This window comes from Lynx rufus, unplaced genomic scaffold (genome assembly GCF_022079265.1).
Source record: "Lynx rufus isolate CCGP_SWC_20201006 ecotype Redwood Valley unplaced genomic scaffold, mLynRuf1.p SCAF_16, whole genome shotgun sequence".
Taxonomy (NCBI): Eukaryota; Metazoa; Chordata; class Mammalia; order Carnivora; family Felidae; genus Lynx; species Lynx rufus.
Window position 1 is genome coordinate 57,325,307 of NW_025814830.1, and position 27,783 is coordinate 57,353,089.

Genomic DNA, 27,783 nt, shown 5'->3' on the forward strand with positions numbered 1-27,783 from the left:
AGTTGCAAGACAACGGAAAGCCACCAAGAGAGATGCAATTTAAGATCCCGAAGGAAATCCAAACGCTTCTTCCTGGCTGCGACTCCCCAGCTCCTCCAGAGCCCCTGTACACACGCGGGGGATGCCTGCTATTTACCGTGTACCCGCAACGAGAGGGCAGCGAGGTCACCCCGGAACAAGGCTGCACCGGGAACAACCAGAGCCTGGTGGCCAAAGTCAAGTTGAGGCCCCAACGGTGGTGACGATGGCTCTGCGGATTCAAGATGCAGCCACTGGATGGTCACTCAGATGAAAGCAAAGGACCGGACCCAGGTTATACGGGCACCAAATGGGCACATGTGCAGATCCCCCAGACCTGGAGAGCTGCCTCCAGGCCCAGCCCCACCCCCACCTTCCTTTCCCATTAGTGTGCATGCATCCCGGCAGGAAGGTGACCATATCTCACGCCCACTAGCACCATGCGGGAACTTCCCATGCTGCGTGTCTGTCAACCCCAGCTCCCAAAGAAGGAGGCACTCCAGCGAAAGCAAATGTCAAGACCAAGTATCTCAAAGGTCCCCTGTCCGTCCCAAATCCAACTCAGGTAAGAATGATCTCCAAGGCTTCTCTGAAGAGCCCAGGCTTGTCTCACACCCCACCCTCAAGCCCTGAGTCCTGGAGCACGGGGAAGGGACCGGCAGTGCTGCTCCAGCCACGACCAGGGAGAGCCTGCCGCAAGGTGCCCGGAGCTACCCACGCACGGCCTTCCAGAGTTCCAGGGTGGAGGGATACGCAGGCACACCTCAGGAAGAAGGCTAACTTGTCTGGGGACATGTTCTCCCCTCACTCGCTCTGAAGCTGGTGAATCGTCAGTCACCCTAGGTGTCTCCAAACATGGCTGAGATCCGTAACACAACACCTATCTCCACACGCCAGTACGGAAAACCAATGACAAAAACTGAACTCCAGAGATCAGGGGCAGAACGGTCAGATTCAATACGGGGTGCTGGCACAGAGAGGGGTGACTGGGGTGGGTGGAGGATCAGAGGAGGATGAAAACATTCACTGTGGAAAGGGACAGGGTAAGTCTTACAAGGTTTCGTCACCAGAAACCTGTGGCTCCGTGAGGTGATGGATGCCGGGTGAACTCACTGTGGGGTCATTTGACAACAGACATCAAATCGCCACCCTGCACACCGTGAATGTCTGCAGTGATACACGTCAACTGTATCTCAATGACACTGGAGGGAAAGATCATAAAAACTTTAAAAGGAGGAAGGGAGAGGAAATGACGTTTTGCGTCCTCTCACCTCACTCAGGTGGCCCCTGGCCCGACACTTTGCAGCAGCCAGAACCGTGGAGGGCGGGGGGCCCTGCCCCGGCAGGTGTGGGCCCGGGGGGGGGGGGAAGGGACACATCAACAGGTGGCTTTCCATGGCAGTCTGTATGAGAGAAGGGAGAGCTTGCAGATCATAGTAACAGTCAAAAAGGGAACTCGAGACTCTTGCCCTGTGGTCTTTACAAAACGATAAAACACCCACCTGTTCGCTTCCTCAAGCAGCAGGGAGGGCATACCACCTCCGGGAAGAGTGTGCCCTCGAGAGCCCTAGCTGTGATAAAGCACCCACTTCACTGGAAGTCAGGCTGCAGAGTTGCTGGCCAGCAGCACGAGAGGAATGACAAGAGAGAAGGCAAGGTCAAAGTACTTCCAATTCCAATTTCCTTCAGAAACGCAATTTATTCCCAACTATTAAACAAACCAAACAGGTATTTAATGGCATTTGTAACTTATCATCTTCATTCTTGATTTTTTCATGGTTATCTATTTTGAGAGACAGCGTGTGTGCAAAAGCAGGAGAAGACCGGCGGGGGGACGGGGAATCCCCAGCAGGCTCCACGCTATCAGCACAGAGCCTGATGTGAGGCTCAATCCCATGAACTGGGAGATCATGACCCGAGCCAAAACCAAGAGCTGGACGCTTAACCGACTGAGCCCCTCAGGCGCCCCTCTGTCCATCCATTATTTTCTACCCAGTCCACCGAGTTATTTGAGAAAACACTAACTGTTTTGTAGGCCACCTTACAAACAACACTTTCCTCATGTTGTTCTGCTGTAACTTTTCTGAAAACAAATTTCAAGAGAAGGTTCCAAAACGTCCCATTTTCCACGGCTAAGGAAAGGTCTCCAGTGGTTTACAACGGGAACGTGTGAATGGACAACTTGCTCGCACACAAGGACGGAGACCTTTCTGGTCCGCCCCACGGGCCACAACCAAACAGAGGCCATTCCACTCAGGAGGCTCTTGGCCTCTGGCCATAAAGCGACCACCTATCTGACCAACTTCCCCCCAACTGAGAAAACTGCAAGTCAACAGCCGCCATCTCTGCTCCTCCCTCTCTGGACAGAGGGGAGGCATGAGAAGAGCCCAGAGAAGCCGAGTGTCCCCAGGGCTGGCCCACGAGCTGCTCTTGGCGGCCTCCTCAGCCCCATTGAATGAGAATGGAGAAGCCAGAGGCACCGTTCAACAATAAGTATGATCAAAGGACTGCATTTTCCTTCTTCGCTCACTTTCAAAGACTTCAGAAATATAAATTCATTTTAGAACAGCCCATCAGCCACGGCCTTTGGAAGAAAACAATCCTATTCGGCACTATTCTTCATTTTCGGTAACAGAAAGCCCCGTGCTGGCAGGGAGGTGGCCATGTGAAGAACCCACAGAAGATAAGGCGCCCCCGGGGGACCGAGAAGCCGGTGCCGCAGCTGGAGGCTAAGGTTAGGCTGCCCTCCAGGAGACCCTCTCTCCATCCAATCGCCCAGGGGCTTGTATAGGAAGGACTATGCCCCAGACACAAGCTGGGGACAGCCAACTGTCTCCAGCACTTTCATTCATTCTCATTACTGCCCAGGCCATGAACTACCCCAGGGTCTCCAAACCTCTACAACAGACCTCAGAGGGTCAAACCTGAATATTTTAGCAAATCTCATTAAAGCAGAGAAGGAAGTCTAAGCCCTCCCAACTGGCTTTAAAAAGTTAAGGAACATGGGAGGGCTCCTGGGGGTTCAGTCGGTTAAGCGTCCGACACCACTTGGTTTGAGCTCAGGTCATGATCTCACGGTTCGTAGGTTCGAGCCCCACGTTGGGTTCTGCTCTGACAGCACGGAGCCCGCTTGGGATTCTCTCTCTTCCTCTCTGTCCCTCCCCCGGCTCATGGTCTTTCTCTCCTCTCAAAATAAATAAACTTAAAAAAAAAAAAAAAAGTTATGGAACACAATGTCAACCATGTCATGGAAAATCACTGGCTTGGTCATATTTGCCTGTGAAAGAAACAAAGGGGTGCCAGGGTTTCCTTACTCCTCAGATTTTCATTTTTCTAAGTAAAGCCCTTACTGATTAAAACACACTGGACTTCAGATGAACAATTTATCTACTTTCAATGTGGGCCAAAAAATAATCCCCGCTGCAAGGTTTTCTATTAACGTAGTGACCAAATGTAACCACGGATTCCTGCAGAGAACCCCACTTTCAAAAGCCAGGTGGCTAAGAGCCACGAGGCATATACCGCTGGTTACACAGGCGATCCCGGAGAACCTGCCCGAGCTTGTCCCCGCCACCCTCGCCCTCCACACGAGGCTCCCATCCCTCAGACCTGAGACGTGGGAGCGGCACGGCCCCCAGCACCAGGACGGCCCGCGAGGCCTCGCCGCCCACAAGGCACCCTGTCCTCGGCCGCGGGCCGCCCCCGGAGGACACGGCACAGCTCTGGGGCAGGGGAGGCCCGGCCTTCCCTTCCCTGGGAGGGTCGCTACAAGCACGGGGCACTGGGAGCTGCCGCGCTCACCGCTCATGCCTGCCGGGGAACCTGCGGGACACAAGTAACGACAGAAGGGCAAGTCCTGATCTAGCGACGTCACCTCTCGCCTTGTGGCAGGTGGAAAGAGCAGATACTTTCACGAGTCACCAACGTTTTCACTTAAGAAAATACGGCCCGACCAGCACGGATTACAGCAGGCCAGAACAGAAACCACAGAGTCATTTTCAGATGACACAATGACTTCTTTTAAACAGCGAGTTCCTAAAATGGAAGCCCGAGGTGAGGGCCCCGTTCCATCACTGACCAGGCTGCAGGCAAGGGGACGTCTACTCACAGTCGTGTGCCCCAGATGCCAGAATCATCCCTAGGACGCCCCAGGTCAACAGGCAGGAAGGGCTGCATGACGCGTCCACACAGCGCCTTCCTTGCAGAGCCTCCCGGCGCCCGCACAGTCCACGCCGGGGGCCCTCCACGTCGTCCTGGAGGGCAAAGAAGCCGCAGAAGGCCGCGTGAAGCGCCAACAGACAGCCTTCCAGACGGGTGGAGCGCGTGCGACGCGCACACAGGGCGTGTGGGAAGCGCGGCCCCACAGGCTGACCCAGAAGGGCGGGGAGGGACGGGCCAGGCCGACCGGCCGGCACAATCGGGCAGCGAGGCCCAAGCGAGGAAAGGCGCACACCATTTCTGGGACGTGACACCAAGTTAAGAAAACCCCAGCAAGTCTGCTGAGTAATGCAGGTGGAATGTAAACACGGGGACAAGGGGCAGGAGGCCGCTGCTGGCTACCACGAGCCGCCTCCTGCGGGGAGGGGGGGGGTGGGGGCTTTCGGGGTTCACCCTGTGCAGCTGTGAGTTTGAGGCACTTCTATTAAGACTGTACTCAGCTTGTGGACCACTGCCGTGAACAGCCAGTTGGGGGAACAAAGCCTGCACTCACCTACTGGGTTCTTTAAAATACAACTATTTTGAACTAATTTAAACTTATTACAAAGCGCAGAGTTCCTGTATACCTTTCAGTGGGCTTCCCCTGATGTTACCATCACACGTAATCACAGTAAAATTATCCCCAACTCCAAAGACCCACAGACGCCACGCTATTAAAAAAGCACAAACCTGACTCCAACGTGACCATCCCACTCTGGTCCAGGCTCCACGCTGTTCTCAGGGTCGGGCTCCCCGGTTCCCCCGGCTGAGTTACTTTTTAATGCTATAAAATGAAACAATCCTTTGTAAAATTACATGAAACAGAGCGAAAGCAGTCTCAGCTTTGCCTGCAGGTCTGCCAAATGAGCAGAGTTTACAAGAAATCCTCAAGAGGATTAAAAAGGCAGAACGCTACGTGTGCGTGTCAGCGGGAAATATTTAGATCCGAGAAGACACAGTTTGAAGGAAACCGTCCAGAGGCCTGTAGAAGCCCCCTGGGGTCTTGGGCGAGCAGGAATCAGCTCACCACCAGCAGGCGAGGAACCACTTACAGGCGAGAAGCAGGGCCTGCTGGGCTCCGACGGCCAGAGAGCAGCAGAGGCCCGGGGGTGGGGGTGGCCGTCTAGCCCAAAACTGAGCAAGGCCCCGGCCTGCCTCACAGATCCTAAAGGCAAGCCCTGTAAGGAGCAAACTGTTTCCAAGAACAAACTGGATCCTAGAACAAAGCTCAGGAAGATTTTCAGGAATACGAGACTGCGTAGCAAGCACCCAAGGAGGCAAAACTGGATGCCTGGCCTCCAGATACTCCTAGACGTGGAAGCTGGAACAACGGCACAAAACATATACGCGTACGTGCCGACATAAAGAAACAAAGATGTGCCAGAAGGCACACGCCTTCCCCACAAGATGCCCCCTCCGCCTGCACAGGCGCAGGGCTCCAGGCTAGCTCTGGAGGAAGGGGACGGAAGGGGGCCAGGACTGCACGGGGCAGGAACCTGGCAGTCGCCCCCGTGGCCAGGCGGCCGAGGCTAGCACCCACAGGCCACGGTGACAGCATGCACTCTCAGACCGGATACGAGGAGAGGGCACGCCCCTCTCTGGTCCTCTCTCCCCAAAACCAAAACCCCCGTCTACGAAGAAAGCATCAGACAAACCCAAAGACAGGACGTCCTACAAAACACTGGCTGGAGCTCCTCCCAACCGTCAAGGTCACAACGACCAAAAGAGACTGAGAAACGGTCCGGCCCAGAGGAAACCAAGCTTAGCGAGGACACAGGACGATTCAGTGTGCTGGGTGGGGCTCGGGCCAGAGAAGGGACGTCAGGGAGGAACGGAGGAAATGGGAATCAAGTCTGCAGGTGGGGTGAGCAGCAAGGCACTGATGCTGGCTGCTGTTTTAAGGAACGTGCCGTGGTGACGTGACACGCTGGCTACCAGGGGAAGCTGGGAGAGAGGTTTACAGGAATTCTCTATTATGTTTACAACTTTTCCAAAAGTCTGAAAGTCTTCCAAAATAAAAGGTGTGTCCAAAAAATACCCCCAGGCATTTTAAGAAATACAACACATACCCCCAGGCATAATAAAGAAAACACAACACAAAGTAAGAAAAACCAATCAAGTGAAACCAGCCCAGAGCTGACAGAGAGGGCCAAAGTAGCAGACGCAGACATTAGTCCGTTACTGCACATCTGGGCTCCCAGGCTCCAAAAAGCAGCTAGAGGGGCGCCTGGTGGCTCAGTCAGTAAAGAGTCTGACTTTAGCTCAGGTCATGATCTTGAGGTCCGTGGGTTCAAGCCCCGCGTCAGGCTCTGTGCCGACAGCTCAGAGCCTGGAGCCTGCCTCGGATTCTGTGTCTCCCTCTCTCTCTGCCCCTCCCCTGCTCACACGCTGTCTGTCTGTCTGTCTGTCTCTCTCTCTCTCTCTCTCTCTCTCAAAAACAAACAAACATTAAATTAAAGGGGCGCCTGGGTGGCTCAGTCGGTTAAGCGGCCGACTTTGGCTCAGGTCATGATCTCACGGTCAGTGAGTTCAGGCCCCGCGTCGGGCTCTGTGCTGACAGCTCAGAGCCTGGAGCCTGTTTTGGATTCTGCGTCTCCCTCTCTCTGACCCTCATGCTCTGTCTGTTCATGCACTGTCTCTCTCTGTCTCAAAAATAAACGTTAAAAAAAATTTTTTTTAAATAAATTAAAAAAAAAAAAAGAGTTTTCCAGATATACAGAAGCTTCAAGAACCTACGAGAAGCCGAACGGCGCTACAAGAAATGTTGGTGGGGTCCTTCAGCTGGAAGGAGGACACTGGGTGAGAACAGGAGTCTTCGTGAAAAGTGGGGCACCAGAAATGGCAATGACACAGCCAACCCCTCAGACTTCCTTTCGTAGGTGGTCTCTTGTTTAAACAAAACAACGGCAATCTAGGATGGAGTTTGTTACTATAGCAAAGCAAAGTGTAAGAAAACAGTTGCAAAAAGACTGGGTGAGGAGACATGGAAAGGTACCATTGTCAGGTTCTTATGCTACGTATGTGGTACTGGACAGCAGGCTGAAGCCCAGTCATGTCAATAATCACAGTAAGTGTCAGTGGTCTAAACCCCCGTTAAACGGGAAAGACTGCCAGTTGGATGTCTTTAAAGGCAAAGCCAACTCCGACAAGGTGGCCTACAAGAAACCCTCTTCAAACATAGAGACAAATTGGGGGGGGGGCGGGGACTCAGTCAGTCAAGCGTCGGACCCTTGATCTCAGCTCAGGTCATGATCTCAGTTTGTGGGTTCGAGCCCCGTGTCCGGCTCTGCACTCACAGTGTGGAGCCCGCTTGGGATTCTCTCTCTCCCTCTCTCTTTCTGCTCCTCCTCTGCTCATTCTCCGTCTCTCAAAGTAAATAAACTTTTTTTTTAATGTTTATTATTTGTTTTTGGGAGAGAAAGAGAGCATGAGCAGGGGAAGGGGCAGAGAGAGGGAGACACAGAATCCAAAGCAGGCTCCAGGCTCCGAGCTGTCAGCACAGAGCCCGACGCAGGGCTCGAACTCACAAACCACGAGATCATGACCCAAGCTGCAGTCGGACGCTTAACCGACTGAGCCACCCAGGTGTCCAGTAAATAAACTTTTAAAAATAAATAAGGACAAATTGTTTAATCTGAAAAAAATGGAAAAGGATGCATGCTAATCCTAGTCAAAAGAGAGAACAGGCAGTTTAGTATCAAACAGAGTAGACAGCAGAGCCAAGAGTATCACCAGAGGTAAGGTCACTTCATAGTGAGAAAGAGGCAGAGTCATCAAGGCTGTGACAGCCTCAAATGCACGAGCCGCTAACAACTGAGCTTCAAGATAACTGAAGCAGAAACTGATAGGGCTGCAGAGAGAAATACACAAAACTACCAACCTCGCCACAGAGCGTCTGTAAGGAGGGGGACTGCCCACCCCTGAAGGACAGTAATGAGACTCGTGACCTGGACAGTGGGTTTAGGGTAGATTCCCCCCTTTTTGTGTTTTATTGTATCTTCTACAATAGGTGGAAAAGGGAAATAAGAAAAACCATGTTTGTTTCTTTTCTGAGAACTTCACAATGGACCTCTTGGCCCATTTTCTAAACAAAAGGACAGCATGGGGCACAGGCTGAGGTGCCCAGGTCCCAACTGAGGAACACTCGCTGAGGATCGGCCTGCAGGCTGCCGTGACTGCACCGCAGAACCCGGCTGCACAGGCTGGTCTCTAATCTGGCAGGGGACAGCCACCAGAAGTGACCCAACACCATCGCCAAGCTTGTCGTCATCGACAGCCCCGTGCCCAGGGCCTACCTGTGCTGCTGAATGCTGAACTCCTGGACCAGAACACTCCCTTAAGGGTGCTTTTTTCTGAACACGAAGTTGGGGGGGGGGGGGGTGGCACGACGACCCACTGGGAACAGATTTTAGCCAATTCTGTTACCTAAGCAAGAAAACATTCTTGAGAGTGAACCTGTGTCTGACCTCCCCTGGTGACCCCTCCTAGCATCTGAAATAAATGAGTGGCCCTCTGTCATGCCATTTAGCAAAGGCATTTGGATACCAATTTACTCCTTCCTCATGGACCTCAGATCTGACAGAGCTTGAGTTTGATAAAACCAAGTAAACAAGATGCTTCAGCATCAACTCTGAGCAACGACTAGACAATTATCTCAAAGCAACTGTGGGCACGAGCCCATACCCATTCCAAAAGCACTTCCCCCGCGACCCTGTATCTGCTCCAGGCCCCCCCCCACTCCAGCAAGAATCGGGGGGCAGGGTCAGGGGGAGAGGGGGCAAGGGTGTAGCTTAATCCATACAGGAAAAGCTGGGAAAAACTAAAAACTGCTCATGGTGACACATAAATGTGTCAAGTGAATGAGCAAAGGGGCGTCCAAGGGTGTGACGGAGCCCTGTCCAGAGCTGCGTGCCTCGGGTCTGAATTCACTCAGCTCTGCTACAGCCAAGGAGAAGCCTGGGGACGTCTTCCATTCAGGTTCACTTGTTCTGTCCTTGTGGAGTCCACCCCTCTCGCCCCCGCCCCTGAAGGAAGTCAACTTTACAGGAGGTGGGGTGGCACAGCCCACCAAGAAGAAAGGCCTGTTTCGAGTTGAAGCAAACGAAAACAACTACGAAATAGGGTTTCAAACTAAAGCCTCGCCACAAATATTTGGAAATTAAACGTGGCTCTTGGATTCTTCGGAGTGGGCTTCAGTCTGAAAGACAACTTTGCTTTTGCTTCTTGAGACTATTTGAAAACCCTAAAATTGCATAGGGAAAAATAACACGAAGACTGTATGAGCTACACTTATTACGAGGTTTACACATGTAATAATGTGCAGATTAGAACACAGGCATCTCATTTCCCAAAACAGGAAAGGACCTAGAATCCTGACACGTTATCCGTTCAAAGAATCTATGATGGCAGGAGAAATTACTTCTATACCTTTCTTTTAATTTCTTGAAGAAAAACATCAAATCTGCTTGCTGAGATTATTACGTTATGCTAGGGTGAGTCTGCTGGTTTGTTCTGTCATAAACCAATCCCCCTTCATTTTCCTGCCCCTGCTCCCTGTGTGCACAAGCGCCCACACATGCACCTGCACACATCCGGTCCCGAATGGTCTCACAAACCCTGGACACCCCTTGCCAGGGCCCCTTTTCCCACAGGCGCCTCAACTCCATAGTGCCCAAACCACAGCTTCTCCAACCATCTCCTCCTTTCTGTGTCTCCTGTCTCCACAGGGACGCCACTGTCCTTCTGTGACCATACCTCAGGATCTGCTTGCCCTCCTTCCAAGCCCACATTCTGGGAGGCCCTCCCTCAGGCCCTCAGTCCCCGAGCAGCCATGAAGTCAGACTCGTGCCTGCCTCCCAGGCTCCCTGACCCACAGCCCTCTTGTAAACACATGCTCCTGTTTAGCCCCTTTCAGGACGCCTCCTGGTCCGGCACTCAGCGAGCACTCTGGGTAACACATTCCACACCTGGAGACCTGGCCAGCTTTTACACGGCATCTTGCACTACCAGAGGCTACATATTTACTCAACAGGAGGAAATACGTCAACGAGAAGTTCCATTTTTATGTGTACAAAAAAACTGATGCCTAAGAGGAATCACAAAGAAAAGTTCTCTAAACAGAGACGGATTTAATTCTGAGGGCTACAAATAAGAAAAGCGCAAAATCCATTTGTCAAAAAGGGAAGTGGGTCCTGACCCACAGCTCTGATTGTGCATCTCCGAAGAGGCTGGCAACTCCCAGGGACGCTGCTCCGCGGCCCCTTTCACCACGTCCCGACGCGCAGCACGCTCCCGCCAGGCGCTCGGCAGCCTTGCGCACAATCCAGCGCGGAGAGGAGGGGCTCAAGAGTCCTTGCAGGACAGCAGGCCCCCTGGTCCACCCCGCAACGCGGCCACATTCTAAGACTACAAAGCCACCCGGGCTTCCGGGTCAAGGAAAACAGAGGGCCCCAACCCCTCCAAACCGCTCTCCACCACCAACGAACTCTTGCCAACACAAAAATGCCTCTGACAGAAAAAGTCTTTTCCTATATGGAAAAACCCGAAAAAGATCGTTTCCTATATGGAAATCATATTTTGAAGATATGTACAGGATTTGACATCACAGTTCAGAGTAATTGGCCTAAAAAGTCAAAAATAGGAAGTTATTGAGGTACTGACTAAAAGGTCCAGGGTCCTTCTTCCCAATTAAGGCAGATCAGCTCCAGCATCGATGGAAAGTCTGATTCACGGCCTCATCGCAGCCAATTCAGAGACAGGAGTTTTTTGTTTTTTTTTTTTTTTTTTTTTTAATTTTTTTTTTTTCAACGTTTATTTATTTTGGGACAGAGAGAGACAGAGCATGAACGGGGGAGGGGCAGAGAGAGAGGGAGACACAGAATCGGAAACAGGCTCCAGGCTCTGAGCCATCAGCCCAGAGCCTGACGCGGGGCTCGAACTCACGGACCGCGATATCGTGACCTGGCTGAAGTCGGACGCTTAACCGGCTGCGCCACCCAGGCGCCCCAAGACAGGAGTTTTTAGAGAGACTAATATAAGTGGAGTACACAGAAGTTCCTAACTTTAACAATTTCTCTTAGTGGCAATACGTAATGATGTATTTTAAGTTATTGCAATCCACGTCATCTTTAAATATCCGCAAGATTTGGAAAAACATAGACAAATTTTTTAATCCAGTGGCCAGGTTGACCTAAAAGACAAGATTAAAGTGAGTGGAGAGAAAGCACATGATTTAAGGAACCCAAGAGAATCCGTCTAGGACAGCGGGTACGGGTCGGCTCCGAGGAGGGAAGAGCCACGCAAGGGGCCTACGGGAGCCCCGGGGAAGGGCAGTGCACAGCCGCAGCCCGCACCGGCCAAAGGCACAGTCAGAGGCAGGGAAAAGAGCTCTGTGAGAGCCGCACACAAGTCACGGATGTGCGCCGGGCCCATGGGCACGTGCCCAAAGACAGATGATCTGCACGGCCTCATTTCAAGGGGGCGGAGTTTTACGTTTCCACGAGGGCTCCAGGAGGGGCTCACCACCCAGGGTCCACAGAGTCAGGAGCCCTCTGAAAATGTAGGCTAACGCATGTACTGTGGGGAGAAAATACACGACCAGACCCTCCTAAGCCTGTAAGAGTTCAGTGATAGACAAACACAGGCAGATGTGGCTTGTTGAGCTGTATTTTCCCACAGAGACCAAACACACAGCTTCAGACAGCTGTTTCCAAGGTGTGGTTCGAGGACCCTACAGATCCTCTGCAGCCCTTTCAAAATGTCTCCCAGGGGAACGCTGCATTTTTAGCCGGGGTAATATTTGCACTGATGATGCAAAGTTGATGGTCTGAATTTTGCGGAAGAACCTCCAGGATAAAGCAATACTTATTAATTTCAGTAGATCCCAAGTCTCTATGCTTCTGGTTTTTATATCCTACGCGACAGAGAAGTATGCAGGAAGCACTTCTGTATACCAAGCAGGTGTCTCCCGCACAAACACTTTTCCAGGGCACATGGGTTTTATGTGTAAGAGTGACTGACGTGCAAACTCCAGCTATCCTGCTGTGGCATCCGGCAACTCATGTCTGGAAAATAACAAAACAAGACCGCCATGACAAGGAAAGCACCTAATTCACTGCCAGTGCAAAACTTATGCACAGTCAAATGTTCGAATTTTGGCGACCCCCTCCCCGCGCGCCCCCCCACCTATGCGCAGACAGCTCCTGACAGCTTTCAGGCTCATCTGAGGAGGGGGCGGCTGCAGAAACGAGAGGGACTCTTGGACATAATGAGAGGCAGGACGTCAGCATCTGGAAGATCGAAGTAACTCAGCACAAACCCAAACTCACATCACCAACGCACACGGCTGCAGAACTGAACGCGAGGGAAGACGCAGTCACAAGGCTAGACAGACCAGGGGGCTCCAAGGAGCAGCGGCCCCCCGGCCCTCCACCCCTGGCCAAGGGGAGCTCCACGGGACTGCTGACCTTCAGCACGCAGACAGCCGTCTGAGGAGTGTGGGTGTCGTTTCAAAGAACATCTCCAAAATTAAGTCAAAAATGATTCCAGTACTCTTCCCTCTTCCAACTACACATTTTCTTTGCTTACTTTAACCAACTTTTTATTTCAGAAAATGTAGTTGTTTTAGCAAAACCGTGTTATACAGTGGGTTTATTATCCGTGCTTTTAAGTACAATTAGTAAGCAAATGTTTTATTAACAGACATACCTATTATACATACAGACAAGAGCTTTTCGGACTTCTCTGTGTTTACAACATAAAGGGTTTCTGAGCCGCACAGCATGAGGACAGAGCCCAGGAACGAAAGGAGCGCGGCGATGCCACCACCCAGGCCCCGCCTCCATCACACAGCCTGCCAGGGCCCGAGAACACTGTCCCCTGGATGAGATGAGAGAAAAGGTGTACGCATACAAAATCTGAGTGTTTAAAAGAAACGCTGGCTTCCAGACTCCTTGGGGTGGCTCCAGATGGCCTTGTTCCACAGGCACCACGGAGGTGTGCCTGACCCCACCCGCTAGACCTTTCTGCACCCGCGCTCCTGCAGAGACAGGAAATGCAGCCACCTCTGACTGAGGTGTGTGGAGACCAGACAGCGTGCCCTGCGGGCTACAGGTCAGGCACACAAGGAGCCAGCCTAGGGGCCTCTGGCTGAGGCACGCCTCTGACTTCGTCCTTTTTGCTCGGCAAGAAAGAGACACCATTTTAAACTTTACAGCGTCCTTTTGTGAGCCTGACCCCAGTAACATCCTCTGAATGTCAAGATGAAAATGATCCAGAATCCTGTAACGCAAGTGTCTCCGAATTTACAGACGAGGAAACGAAGGTCTACGTGGGGGCGGCGAGGAGGAGTGAGCTGACTGGGTCCAAGTCGCCCCAGGCTGGTTACCAGCACCAGGCCAGCCCTCCTTCCAGTGATGTGCACGCTGCCGGCCAGACAGGAAGGCAAGGAGGCCTGAGCGGCAATCCTGGTGCTGAGTCAGGATATAGAGCCTACTCCCAAAACCGACCAGAAAGGACCACAAGGCATTCTGTGTGGTGACCAAGTGAATACAATTAAATTGTTTACGGAGAATCTGGTGACATCTTGAAACAGGTAAAACCCCCAGCGAACCCCAAGTGTTCTAAACCGGGGTGGAGAATCGCGAGTCTAGTCTCCGGGAGAGAAGCTAAGTGCCGTGGACGCGGGCACACTGCAGGACAGACTCAAGTGCGCTTCCTGAGGGGTCCCGGCCAGGGCCTTGCACGTCTGTGGACCAGGAGGTGCCCCGCAGGGGCTCCAGGGAGGCCACAGCCTGGGGCTGCCCTCCCTGGGAGGGTCTCCTGAGGTGGACACCTCTTCAGACTGCTGGGCAGACACCTGAGCAGGACGTGCGGAGAAATGCAGGAGGGGCAGGAGAAACTCGGCCCCTGCTCACCGCAAATCCCACTCCTGCCCCAGTCCCTGTCCACCCCCAAGCCCCCCCCAAGCAACAACCTCAAGTTACGTTTGGTCTGTTTTAAATTAACAACAATCTGGAGCACGTAGGTCTGGCAAACTGTGAAGGGCCCGAGCGCGGGCTCTCTGGACGCGGGGACACTCCGGGTGGGGGGTGTGAGGCAGGCTGGAGGCACAGAGCAGAGACCCCGCAGTGTCACCCGTCGGCTGTGGAGAGCGCACCGACTGGGTCACCCAGAAGAGCTGGACGGTGGGTAACCGCAGCGATGCTTTTCCAGTAACGCGCGCAGCGAGCCTTGGAGCTCCACGGTGTGAGAGGTAAAATGCTTGCTGCGAAGCCCTCACTGCCAGGAAGACTCCCCCTGCCCCGGGCCCGACATGCTCACTCTCTCTGCTCTCGACAGACTGTCGAATACCCAACACGTGCCAACCCACACCAGGCACAGGGACGCTTTCAAACAATCGCCGCCTGGCCCTGTCACTTGCCAGTCTCAGGGTGACCCTACGAGAACTCAGAACCGGTCTGTCCCAACTGGCCTCACGTCCTGGACGGTCTGTGCTGCCCGGGGGGAGACGCCTCCATAGAAGCCAAAATCCCCCAGGTTTACAGGTAAACTGAACAACATTTCAGTTCCAGTTCAACATCTGTGGAACTTAACAAACGTTCAGCCAGGATTAGGCAGCTGATAGTGGCTTAAAAAGTACTTCTCCATCAAAATGACGTGGTTTGTTCAACTTATTCTCTGTCCTTATCACTGACATGGATTAATCTTTTTTTTCTTGATGATTTGAGATTGTAAAAGTTCTCCAGCTCTTGCTCAATAAAATTTTGCAGATCCCAAAGAAAAAAGAAAAACAAGTACTTGCCCAAACAACAGTGTCAAGCACCCAGGCACAGACGCCCACAGCCTGCAGGGAGGGTGGAGAGTGTGTGCTGCAGGGCGCAGAGAGGGGCAGAGAGGCGCAGAGAGGGGCAGAGAGGGGCAGAGAGGCGCAGAGCTGTGCAGGGACGCAGCACCAGGAGCCAGACCCACGACAGGACCAGAAGCGAGGAGCAGCAGGCCTGGCCTCACTGGGGGGCAGCATGGCTCGCTGGGAACAGTCACCCGAGGAAAAGAGTCCTCCAGGAAGTCAGTCGTCGGCACAGACCTATGGGCCGGCGGTGCCCCAGCCTTGGGAACACAGACACCCCGGGCACCTGTGAGCCTGCACAACACAGGCCCCAGGAAGGGAGCCAAAGGGAGAACACCTGGTCCTGTGTGAGGCTCCTCGGATGTCAAGGGACACGGGGCACACCGTCGCACGCAGTCCCTCTAAGGCCCTTCAGGAACGAAGCATCAGGTTAAAGGGTCAGAGGCAAACAGCAGGCCACGCTCTGTCCTGAGGCCGATGCAGCCCTGCGCCCGAGAGGACCCCCGAGCGGGAGGCGCTCCGAGCATCCCCAAGTCCACACCCCCCCAGCACGGGGTTTCAGGAGCACCGAGGCCGGAGGCTGTGCTCCCCGGTCCCGACCCCACAGGGCTGTTCTGACAGCCCAGGTGGAGACAGTGCCACGTCAGGGCACTGCTGGGCCCTGGCTGGCACTCCCTTCTCTGGAGCAGGCAACGTGCGCTCCTTGGCAGGACCACCGGAAATGCGGCGTGTCGTTTTAAAAGAACTGAACGTCGGACTTGTGGAAAGCAGCATCTAATGGTTTCTCCTCTCCAGGAGGCACCTGGGTCATGGTCAAGGGCAGGAGCTTCCCTGCGCACCGCCTGCCACAGCCCGGTGACACCTGGGCAAAGCGGGAGAGAAAACCTAACAAAATTTCTCTCCTTTAGCATTTCCTCACAGTCGTTGTCTTTTTTAAGATTTTACTTTCAGTCATCTCTACGCCCAATGTGGGGCTCGAACTCACAACCCCCAGATGAAGAGCTGCACACTCATCCAACTGAGCCAGCCAGGCGCCCTGTCCCCACAGTTATTTCTAAATGAATCCCAGAGCAGCTCTTCCCCCAGAATCTGTGCCCTCAAATAATTTTCAGCAGCTTATAATAGATGCCCTACTTAGATAATAAAGAGAAAATACACTGTAGTGCACATTTGCAAAACAGCAGTGACTTCCCTGCCACACCTCCTGGGGACAGAGCTGATTACGTTCAAGGCAAGGTGTGTGCCTGCGGCTCCTTATCAGGAAACGCACTACTGGGTATCCAAAGTGTCCTCGGGACCCACCCAGACACCCCAGGCACTTGGGGCGCTATGCCCTCCTGTGCCCCCCCAGCCCTCCCCCAGACTGGATAAATCGTGGTGAATCTCAACTGGTCTCCAGCAAAACTTCAACCAGACAATCACCAAGGTCCTGAATCCAGTTATGCACTTTGTTTTCTGTTTCTTAATTACAAACACACAGCAAGGGGTTAGTGCAATGAGTCACAAGTCCACTTACTCTGGACTAGCACATATAGAATAGCCTCCAGGACGACCCATTTTACACCCACACTATGACCACAGCACTGTCTCCAGGCCTCACACAAAGGCAGGGGCACACGCTTATTAACAAGGGACAGGACCACCTCCCTGGCACTCCCCGCAGTGGGGAAAAGGAACCCAGTTACAAACCACCCAGAGTGCTCTTGAACTTACAGGCAATCCTGGAGGAGAAACAGAAGTTCACAGCCCCCAGAAGGACGTGAGCTGTGGATAAAGGACACTGTGGTGAGGGAAACAGACACACCCCTGCTGCTCAGGACCTCGGGGGACAGAAAGGGCAAGGACAGCGCGCAGTGGGACGGCAGACTTGCAGCAGGCAACATGCAGCACGTGCCCGCACAGAACGATCAGGAGAAAGACTTCCTTCAACAAGACGGGCCTAAGTGTCTCCCCTGAGCTCACCAAGCACAACTGAGGACACCACACAAAGCCGTGCACCCCACCAGGCTGTGCCCCACTGGGGTGTGCCGGTTCCAAAACAAAGATGCTCCGGGAGGCAGCAGCAGACAGCACAGAGAGGAGAGGTGAGGGGCGCGGAGAGAGCGGACGGGGAGAGGATGGGCAGGGAGAAACTCAGAGAGCCCAGCAGGACTGACCACTGCCACGTGCCTCTCCCGCTGGCCTGGCCCCCCTCCCTGCCCCTGGGCCACTGACAGCACAGAAAGGGCAGAGAAATTCACGGCTTTGTTCACAGGCTAACATTCCATCTTCATTTAACTTATTAAAAAAAAAAAAAAAAAAAAGCCAGACTGATCGGTCATCGGCGAGGATCTCATGAACAGTGTGGGGGAGACCATGGTTGTCCCCCCAGCAGCTACAGACACACACGGTGGTGCTACTCCCCCTCAAGTCGATCCCGGACACCAACAGCAAGGACTCCCAGACAAACGTGCATGCGTGTGACCACGGCCCCAGCTGGCAGGGCTCTGAGGGTGTGGTTCCGGTTCAAAAGTATTGGGTACACGCAGTCAGCAAACCAACACTGGGTGAGCTGCCGGCCAGGAAACCTCACACTGGCATCGGCCACCGCAGGCCTGTATGAGGTTCTCCGTGGACGAGGCCACAGCCCTCAGGACACGGCTGCACTGTGTAAATGCCAGGGGCAAGCCTTCCAGGTCTACTTGTCTCAGGCTGCCAGGTGAATGGAGACAAGGGGAAAAGGCATGCAAAGCGCCACCCACGCTGGTAAGTGGCCTGACCAAACAGAAAAGGCCAGACCCAGCAGACGGGTCCCTGGACAACAGAGAAGGAAAAGGATGACAGGCAGGAGGCCCTTAGAAATGGGCCTCACCCTGGACCCAGGTTTCACTGATTCTGCTCCCGGGCCTTGTTCTGGACCTGGCCCGTTTTCAGTGCATCACTTCCACCCAGGACCAAAGGCTTGAGAGCATCAGGTGCTGGGGATGAGACTTCACCCTCCACCCCCCCACGCACAGACCTCAAATACGAGCAAACATGCCCGTGGCACAACCATGGGACAAATTTAAAAGAGGGTTCCCAGGAAAGCCAGCTGCTGCAGAAAACCCATACGGCCTACTCCCTTCCTGGACACGCCAACACCTTGACCCTTCCCACCAGCTTACTCCTATCTTCCCTAAAGTCAAACGCTAACACAACTATCTCTTGCGTTCGTGTAGGGACCCGAGACTCGAACGCTCACTCTGCCACCGATCAGCTACGGCACCTTGAAAACCCTACTGTTCAACATCTTCGAGGCCTAGAATCTTAGGGAAAAAATGTGGAGGGGCACCTGGGTGGTTCAGTCGGTTGAGAGTCTGACTTCAGCTCAGGTCACAGTCTCACGGCTCGTGGGTTCGAGCCCCACATCAGGCTCTGTGCTGACAAATAAATAAATTCAAAAAAAATTTTTTTTAATGTGGAAAATGCTACCTATTTTCTCGGGAAAACCCAAGAAAAGTAGGGGGGAAAGAGGATGTAAAGTGAGGTAACTGGGAGATGCAAGTCAGCAGGTGCTCTGGAGTGAGATTCCTCTACAGGTGGGGGACACAGAAGCCCAACCCTGGCCTCTGGTGAGATGGTTCCCAGGGAAGACTGAACAGAAACCCCAAAGAACAGCAGACCTGGGTGAAGGGCGCCAGAGAGCCAGCCCACAGAACAGGGCCAGGCAACAGGGGACTCAGAGGAAAGGGCTTCAAACACAAAGGGATTTTTTTAGTGTGAGCCGACACACCTGATCATAGCTTTTCCTACAAAAACCAGTCAAAATAGAGCTTCTCTAGCTACACCGCCCCAGGCTCACCTACAAACCTCTGTCTGCCCCAGACACGTCTGTGGCCACGGAACTCAGGCCCAAAGACTGGCTCTGTGATCCCAGGCTGAAGACCGGCCAGCGGGCTGCAGCGCCCCATTCACAAGTGTGCTCGGGGGCCCACTGTGTCTCCGTCCCTTCCCCACCAGCTGTGGCCGGTATTCCCGCGGGTCCCCTGTAAGTCGCTCTGCCCACGAAAGTGCAAAAGCACGTTAGAAAACGGGCGCCGACAGTGTCGGGGGAGGTGAGCCAGACTGCAAACTTTTTAAAAGAACGAAAATCGCTCTTTATGTGAATGGAAGTTTTAATTATAACACTGAAGTTTAAAACACGGTGTTTCCAGGCCAGGATACCCTAGAGCTCCACAGGGTTTCTTCAATCAAATGTGGTCACACCTCAATGGGCGTCTCCATCTCCTTCGTACTTCTCAACGCTTCGTGCTGCTCTGCTACAGGGCCGAGGTCAGCACAAAACAGGCCCCGGACCGGTCACCTGAGCACCACCTGACACTCTTGTGGGATCACCTGCCTCCAAGGCAGCATCTTGTCAGCCACTAGGATGCAGTGTTTAACTCTGGTTCCCACTAACAAAAAATGAACCAGAACAAACTGTATAGAGGCTGACTGCATCCAGGAGATGAAGAAAATGGACAGAGGAGAAGACTCAGGAGAGGCAGCAGCGGGAGCGACTCAGCCAGGCCCACAGAGCAGGTGCAAGGACGCCTGCCCAGCTGGGGCGGCCACCAGGCGAGCGTATCCCGCCCCGCCCCCACCGGCCCCCAGAGGCCCGGAGCTGCAGGATAACGCTGTCTTCACCCACCGCCCCCCAAAATTACCCTTCTGCCTTTCCGCCCTCCAAAACTACCCAGGGTTCACACCGATGCTGCTCCCTTCTGGTGTTCAGAGATGGACAAGGGACCCAGGGTTTATTTTTTCCAAGAAACAAAACCATCCGTTAACAAAAGGTAACAAAGTCAAAAGCTTTAAAAGGAAAGTGTCATTTCATTTCCAAAGAACCTTTCCTCGTTTCCCTTACTTCTTTCCCTCTTTCCCTATTCTTGCCCAAGCAGAATGCCCTCCAAGCCCCACGGGAGCTTCCATCCAGGCCCAAGGCGGGGAAATCCAAGCTTAGACTGAAGGGGGAGGGGACACAGAGCTACGAAAGAGAACACGGAGCAGTCAGTGTCAAGGAAGAAAATGCATGCGTACGCACAGTGCACCCGTGTTTGGAAGCAGAGCCTTCCACGCCGGGTCACACGGCGAGCAGAGCCCTGGCAGCCGCCCACTGCCAAAGTCAACATGCTCTGCCCGCCCGGCCTCCACACTCGGCTGCCTTCGAGCCAGGTGCCCAGGAGGGGGACCTGCCTGGCCCAAGGCTCAGGACTCCGTGCTGGCACCGCCCCGCAGCCGTGGCTGTGCACAGGTCCAGGGCCATGCGGCCCAGCCCCTGCCCTCCCCCGCCCCCGGCACTTGCTGGTACAATCACAGGCCCAGGGGCAGGGCCACTCTTCTGTTCTGCTTTCTTCTCAAACCTGCTGCCCTGGCCAGCGCTTCGCTCCATCTTTGGGATCCCTCTTTGGGTATTTGTGGGGACGCCTGAGTGGCATCGAAGAGAGGACACAGCCTCAGCTGAACCGAACGATGTCCAGCTCAGAACGGCGCACATCTCACCCCCACCACCGCCCGTCATGTGACAGAAGGCTCTCCCCAATTCCTTCTCCCAACAGGCAATGCAGATGACCACCAAGACAGTGTTCTAGAATGGAGAACAGACTAAGTTCTCAGGCCCAGCGGGCAGGCAGCTCCCCACGTAACCCTCTCACTCCTCCACCTTCCTCCTGCCTTCTTCTTCTTCTCACCAAGACCCAGGGGGCCGTGCATGGAACGTCCTGCAGCAGACCTCTCTAAGCTGCACACAGCCGGCACCCTGCGTTACAGGACGCCCTCGTGTTCAAGAAGGGAAGACAAGTGCTGTTCTAGAGGAAAAATGCAGCTCACTTTTAACAGGACTTCTGGAGCACCTACTCCAAGGGGGATATAAGCATATGTCTTCACCCTCAAATACAACACACAGAGAAAATCTAAAGAGATTTAAAATTTGATGGTATTAAAAAATAAACACAGACTCCACAAGAATCCTCACAGTTAAGAATGGAAGGAAAACATATATGAACAACAAATGAGTTACCACAAACTGCCCAGAAACCTTTCCCAGAGCCCAAACAGGTGTCTCTACATGCCTGCCTTCCAACGGTGTGCTTGGGCTCACAGAGCCCAGAAGTCCATTCCAGCTAGAAACATCCAGAGGGAAAGGCCCTGAAAGGCAGAACTCCCAGCTGGGGCGCAGGCTTGGACATGGGCTCAGACCTTCCCCTTCGGCTCGGACCTGCTTACTTTCCACACCCTCTCCTTGCCCTAGGCACATGAACTCTCCCAGCTTTCCAAGTACCTTGGAATGAGAGAACCAAAGTTCTACCCGCTGGCAAGCACTGTCATGTGAGGACGGCAAAAGCTTCTGGGGAAAAGTGCATGAACACACTGTTAATTTTTATATTAACCAAAAAACATGCATTTAATGAATTCTAATTCTAATGACATCTAATTTACGTAGTTGAAGGGAGCCTAGTCAAAGAGTATTCTCCAGAACTAAACACACAATAAAAATTTATCACACTAAGAAATCCAGGAAATTATACTGGCACAATTAATTAGCTAAACATATCTGATAACCAAGCAAAGGGTGCTTTGTTATCTATTTTTAAACCCTAGCAAAACCTCTTTGTTAAAAACTCAAATGAATTAGCATCAGGACCTACAAGTTCCTTACAACCTGCAAATCCAACCCAGCACTGCTCACGGTCCGTGGCGGCAAGTAGAGCTCACGGGCAACCGCTTGTGCTGTGACCATGAACTGCACCTAACGGCCAAGGCGCATCGGGCTGGCGGTCAGGTCAGGAAGAACTTCCACTCCTACCACACAAACTCACGAGAGCTTCTCTCTGTTTCAATACCGGATGGCATCGTATTCTGGGTCCAGAGGGCACCCTCCAAGCTTGCTGCTCGGGTGGGGACCCTGGTGTCGCCAGTGCACAGACAGCCGGCAGAGGGGTACCCGGTTCTACCATTCGCAAGACTTCTGGTCCCTGTGCCTGGAGGACACAGGCCAAGTGCAGCCATGCACACCTCTCCACAGTGATTACCACCTACGCGGACACCCAGCTCAGCATCACATCCAGGAAACCTGAAACTATGACTTGCAAGTTCAGTGTTTCAGCAAGTCACAAAGCGACCATTTTTTTCTATTTACAGGTGTTCAAACTAAAAGAATAAACCATTAAAATCTACACCTCTGTTCATGTAAACACTACCTGTGGGGCACCTGGGTGGCTCAGTGAACGCACTGAGCGTCAGACTTCGGCTCAGGTCATGGTCTCGTGGTTCGTGAGTTCAAGCCCCACGCTGGGCTTGCTGCTATCAGCCCAGAGCCCACTTTGGATCCTCTGTCCCCCTCTCTCTGCCCCTCCCCCACTTGTGCTTTTCCAAAAATAAATAAATATTTAAAAAAAAACACTAGTTTTATTATTATAACATGCTATTTTCAGAAATTATTTTGTTTTTGGAAACATAATTCTGAACTCCTGTTTCGCAACAAGCATGAGTGTAACACTTACACACGCTGCCAGGGGTCAGGGCCGGGAGACAAGTCTGACTCACGTGCACACACTCTCCCCTACCCCTGGTGAAGTGGGAGCCGCTATGAGCCCTGCTCTGGAGAGGCAGGGACCCTCTACCAAAAAAGATGTTAACAAAGCAAGAATCACACCAGCTGTCAGCTGAAACTAGCTTTATGCTAAAGAAAGGTTTAAAAACTTATCTGATTATTTTAAAGCTTACATTTTCATAGAGTTTTATTCCCATGTACAGGGCCACTTAATCTCAGAAGAAATCTTTAAGATGGGTGTCACCATTACCGCTTCACAGGGGAGGAGCCCAAGGACTGAATGCAGAAAGCCAAGTCACAGAGCAGTCCGGCACATACAGGCTGTCTCAGACCCTGTAACGGAGTCATGCTTGAAACAACTCAGGGCGGGACCAGCCCAGAACCATCCAAACTGGGCGCCTAAATGATGCTCAGACAGAGACAAGAGCACAGGATTAAGTACTCTGGGATTTAGCAAGCCCACCTCTTCTCCTACCTGACCTAAATGGCTCATATTCGACCTTAGGGGGTCAAAATGAAAATTAATTACTGACGTGAATAACCGTGAAAAACTACTAGAGAGCCTATAATCATTCTGTTTTTCAGATTCTGCCTTTTGATTCCAGGAATGGTCACGGAGGGCAGACCTCAGCAAGCGGCACACACTGCTGTGGGCCTGGCCCTGCTGCCACAGCGGGGCCACTCCCCAAGAGGGGGCCCGGCCTCCCTGCAGCCACAACACGCCTCTCATTAACAGGAACCTTTATCTTTATTCAATCCAAACACTAGTCTTTTCTTTAAACAGTCTTTTGTTAAAAGATTATTACAGTCAACATTACCTGAGTATTTATGGTTCACGGAAGTAATAAATGGCATGAGACACCCTGGGTTATTCTTGTGATATGGTCAAAAAAGTCAATCCTTCCTATGTTGAAAACCTTCTAAATGTTAACACATCTATTAACTCCACACCACTGGGCCAGCCCAAGAATTTGCCGGCAAAGAGTTGCTAGTAACTTGTTTTCTTTTAATCAGGAAATACATTACTTTGAATCACCAAAGACTTACTAAAAGCCTAATTTAAGTGGCGTTTCCTTTTTCCTCGTTATAAATTAAGACCAATATTACAGTTTTCTTTCTTTTTTTTTTTTTTTAAAGTTTATTTATTTTTGGGACAGCGAGAGACAGAGCATGAACGGGGGAGGGGCAGAGAGAGAGGGAGACACAGACTCGGAAACAGGCTCCAGGCTCTGAGCCATCAGCCCAGAGCCCGACGCGGGGCTCGAACTCATGGACCGCGAGATCGTGACCTGGCTGAAGTCGGACGCCCAACCGACTGCGCCACCCAGGCGCCCCCCAATATTACAGTTTTCAAACAAACACAGAGCTCAGCCTCCCGGTGTGAGTGGGTTCGGTTCTCCCTCTGCCTCACCTTTTCCTTCTCTCCCGGACCTAGTCTCTCCGTGGTTGCCCCACTGCCTATGAGGACCACACACACACACACACACACACACACACACCCCACCACCACCATCACCCCCCCCCCCAGGGAAACTACCCTGGGGAACTCCCTGCAGGGTGTTACAAAGCACCCCACCACCCCACCTGATCAGCAACACCTCCACTGGCCACACTGGCTTCTTTCTAAGCATTAACCATCCTGCAGATTAAGGGAGGACAATTCGAGGCCTATTCTCAGGGACATCCAAGATTCCCGTGCCATCAAACCTTATCACCATTTCCAAGGAAATACTTTGGTCAAGTCAAAGGGACAGGCCAGGAAGCTTCCACGAGGCCTGATTCAGTGATGGCTGAGATAAAGGACACTCCACACCAAAGACACAGAGGGAAAGGTCTCTTTCATGTCTGCTAGGAACAACAATGCAAAATGGGTTAACACATCTTTGGATGGTCCACTTTAAGACACTAATGCCTGGCGTAGGTATGAGACACTAAAATCGACCGAGAGTTTTCTTTTCAATTGTTAGCGATCTACACTCCAGAGGAAATAAATGCCTTCCAACGCAACAATCTCCCCAAGGTGGGGAGGGGACTCTGTCCTGGAGCAACAGACGCTGCACCGGACCTGAACCTGGTGTCTTCAGGGGTAAAGTTGCCCCTCCTCTCAAAAACCTTGCCAGTGGTTCCCAGAAGGAAGCAGCAAGTAAGCAGGGCAACCTGGCCAAAGATCCCACTCCTTACCCACCAACCACAAGAGCTGGCCTCAAACTTCTAGGGATACCGCCAGTAGCTGCCCAAACACACAGGACACCAGACCTGAGCACAGCCAGGCCCCCACTGCTTCCCCCAGAGGTGGGAACAATCCTCAGACTCAAAAAGCTCTTCTTCACGCCAGGTGTTCATGCAATGTGTACAGAGCACAAAACAAAGTAGTCGGTACAGGGTCCCGACGGTCTCCAGACCCCTTGAGCACAGAGCACTTTAGATAAAGAGGTTGAGCAGGGGCCCCTGGGCAGCCCAGTCCGGTGAGCGTCACTCTTGATTTTTGGCTTCGGTCATGACCCCGGGGTCGTGGGATCGAAGCCCATGTCAGGCTCCAAGCTCAGTGTGGAGCCTGCCTGAGATTCTCTCCCTCTTTCCCTCCCACCCTCCTCCCTTTTCCCCTGCTCAGGCTCTCTATCAGTCAACCAATCAATCAATTAATCAATCAATGAAAATAAAGAGGCTGAACAGAAATAAACCCCCTTCGCGGGCCAGTCTACCAGCCTGGGCTCCACAGAACCATGTCACTGGGATACCAGAGTGCCGGTTATCAGCCCACAGTTCACCACCACTTCTCGGAGACACCCTCATCTGAGTGAGGTCCTGAACAAGCCCCACAACACCCAGCCAGCACTATCAAGCCCGAGAAGGCCCACGTGGAAGTCCAGCATGATTTTCATGCCCCTTCTTACAAAGCAAAGCAAATAACAAACTGATGAATGGCAGTGCAATAAAATATTTACCGATTCCATAGCTGAAAGCTGACGCTGATGAAGACTGTATCTGAAATCCAAGGGGCGCGTCCCCGATCGGCGCTGTGTGTTCTGAAACGAGAGAGCAACATCAGCTTATTATACGTCTCTACCTCAGGTATCTGTCTCATCTCAGTCTCTCCATGAGGGTAAACCACGTACTTCCCTGCCGGCTTCCTTCATGTCACGGAACTAAGCACAAGAGGGTTTGAAACGTGTGTCTGGCTGGTGTGGGCTACAAAGGGAGAACGGGCCCAGGAAAGATGCTCGCGCTTGATGATTTGCGTCAGGACACTATCCAAATGGGAACCTCTGTTCTCAGTAATGCTTCCTGGAAAGCAGTGCCCGGAGAGGCCAGATTCAGGAAAGAACCCTCAGTGGCCTACGGGTCTCCTTGGAGATGGGGCTTCAGGACTGGGACCTCGAAGGGACCATTCAGAGACTTTTCTCTTTACGTGGAATTTGACGGAAATCTCGCAATTACTAAGGTTTTGTCAAAGTTCTGCATTTTGCATCTTCTAGGGACATCCTGTTGCGGTCAGAAGAAAACGCAAATTCTCCCTCTGGCTCACAGAGCCCCGATGACCACCGGCCTCCCACAGCACCTGCTGCCCCCCACCCCGTGTTCAGCCTCCACCTGGAGGCCTGAACCTTAACAAATAAATCAAGTGGCCGCTGTGGCCTTGTCAGTAAGAAAAGGAGAGATTACGGCACAGTATCACGAAGAAACCTGGCTGAATAAAACTGTATCATCTCCTAGGAGGGCTCTGAGACCTTCAAGAATAAACCAAGACAGTAACAAGAAAAAACACCACTAACTCACAACCCTTTTTCCACAACCCCATCGGAACATCACACTCTCTTCTGTCTCCAAACACATCAAAAGTATGGAGTCACTAAGGGACTCACACTGGTGGACAAGAGGCAGGAGAAGGCTCTCAGACACGGCATTCACATGAAGCAGGATCCCAAGTTCCACCTGGGTGCTAAAGATCTCTGTGGTGTCTTGGCCAGTGCTTACAGCTGGGTGTGTGTTTGCAAACACGGAGCAAGGGTTTTCTGTCCCCGTATTCCTGCACAGGGTTTCTCGAAGCTAGCACGAACCTCAAGCACTGGTAAACACAAGCAAGGAAAAGCAAATTCCAGTACACCACACAGCTTGGTTTTATTGAAAAGCAACAACAATGTGATTGAGCTTTTCAATTTTCTTACAAAGACAGTTACGGGGGCGTCTGGGCGGCTCAGTCGGTTGAGCATCCGACTCCAGCTCAGATCATGATCTCACAGTTCCTGAGTTCAAGCCCCATGTCGGGCTCTGTGATGACAGCTCAGAGCCTGGAGCCTGCTTCGGATTCTGTGTGTGTCTCTCTCTGATCCTCCCCTGCTTATGCTCGCACGCTCTCTCTCTCTCAAAAATAAAATAAACGTTAAAAAAAAAGTTACAGAACAACACAGAATGCATGGTGAATGCCTACACCAGGAATACAGCAAATAACAACATCTACCATTACAGTGTTGAAGAAAACTGAGGTAGTCTTAATCCAAGGTTTCTCAAACTCAGCAGCAGTGGCATTCAAGGCTAGGTCACCCTCTGCGTCCTGGGCACTGGAGGAAGGTGCTGAATAGCAGTCCTGACCTGGAGCCCACCAGATGCCAGCAGCACCCCCCAGGCTGTGACCACCAGAACGTCTGGGGACACTGTCACAAACCCCCCCTGAAGGGCAGAGAACCAGGGCTGTACATCCACCTGCGATTTGACAAAAAAGGAAACCAAATCAGGTTTAGTTGTCTGTGGTCATGCAGGGAATTCAAAGCAAGTTGCAAAGAGCACCCAGGTCTCCTAAATCCTGGCCTAAAAGTCTTATCAGTCTAAGGGAAAATACTTCAGGAATTAACCCAATTATGTCTGGAAGACAATGCAAATTAAGAGCCTCCAAAACATTTATGCCTTTTGACAGAGAAACCCCATTTCTGAGGAGTGCACATGGAAGAAACATTCTGATATGGAAACAGCTTCCTGTAGCATACATGTTCACATCAAAACCCCTGCGGCCACGACAATCAGGCTCCGTTGTCAAACAGAACTGCAACGGACCACACCGTTATTGTAGGCTTACAGCTACAGGGGTTCACAGGGCACGCCCGCCCCCCCCCCCCCCAGAAGTAAAGAGATCGGTGAGGACAGAGCACAGGCGAAGACCTCGGAGACGTGAAAAGCC

General features: G+C 52.5%; 1 protein-coding gene across 6 annotated transcripts in view; it reads right to left on the reverse strand.

The window, feature by feature from the left end:
• ANKRD11 (ankyrin repeat domain containing 11) overlaps positions 1-27,783 on the reverse strand; it is a 179,837-nt gene that overhangs the window by 84,807 nt on the left and 67,247 nt on the right. For 3 of the 6 annotated variants that reach the window (XM_047078944.1, XM_047078943.1, XM_047078942.1), the window contains exon 1: positions 137-1,583. The gene's annotated coding sequence lies outside the window, so the exon portion shown is untranslated. Of the gene's footprint in view, positions 1-136; positions 1,584-4,905; positions 5,000-25,555; positions 25,637-27,783 lie in introns of those variants that run through there. The other 3 variants (XM_047078945.1, XM_047078946.1, XM_047078948.1) reach the window with 2 other exon arrangements.